The sequence below is a fragment of the Bison bison genome, unplaced genomic scaffold, assembly GCF_000754665.1.
Source record: "Bison bison bison isolate TAMUID 2011002044 unplaced genomic scaffold, Bison_UMD1.0 scf7180017864080, whole genome shotgun sequence".
Lineage (NCBI taxonomy): Eukaryota > Metazoa > Chordata > Mammalia > Artiodactyla > Bovidae > Bison > Bison bison.
In genome coordinates, this window is record NW_011494652.1 from 5,824,409 (window position 1) to 5,825,394 (window position 986).

The window sequence follows — 986 nt, forward strand, 5'->3', positions numbered from 1 at the left end:
TGGCTGTGATCTGGGCCCAGGGTGAGGGTCCCCACCAAGACGTGGCCCAACCAGACAGATGATTTGTCTCCGCTGGGACGGGAAACCCATGGGGCCACTAGTGTCTGGGTCCTGCCCACTTGACAAAGGGAGGACGTCCTGTCCCCAGAGACCTTCCTCCCTGCTCCTCCCACTTCCTCCAGGATCCCAGAGGAACTAAGCACCCAGCGGCTGGGTCTCAATGCCGTGGCCCTCAATGCCTCAATACCTCAAGGACGAAGGGGTTCCCAGGGGGCAGTGGCAGGTCAGCAGGGACAGCAGGAGGACTTCCTTCAGTGCAGGAAGTGGCCCCAGCTCTGGGCCCAGCCCCCTGCCCGGCCCCACATCCTGAGGAAGGTGCTGGGGTCACACCAGCTCAGTCATGGGACCTCGGTCACCCTAACCTGAAGGACAGGTCTGGGCTCACCCTCCTGCAGGCTTCTGTTGCCCTGCCTGGGGGGAAGGGAGGGAGTCTTGGTGACCAGGCCCCTCTGCTGGAACTGGGACTTATGGGGACTTCAGCCTACCTGGCCACATTGAGGCTGACAGGGCATTCTGAGCCCCACATGACAATCAAACCGAGGTCCCCATAAGGGACTGCTCTTGCCCAGAGCAACCCTGTATCAGCTAGGATCTGAACCTGGGCCTGTCAGTCTGCAGGGCCTAAGCGATGCTGTACTTCCCCACTCCGAGCTCTGTGTGAGTAGGTGTGGGGCAGGTGGGGGCTGGGCTAAGGCTTGAGTTCTCACAGGATGTATGAGTGAGACACCGAAGGCCCCAGGGACCTGCTAAGTGCGGAAACGTGTCGAGACCAGGGGCAGGTGTAAAGAAAGGGTGGTGTGAGCACGTGAGGCGGCCACCCTCAGATGAACCCAGGATGGAGTGGGTGGCTGGGGCAGGGCTGTGGGTGACCCACTCGGGGTGCAGGCACCTGCTGGCGGGTTTTCATGCGTCAGCTAGGGCTGCCT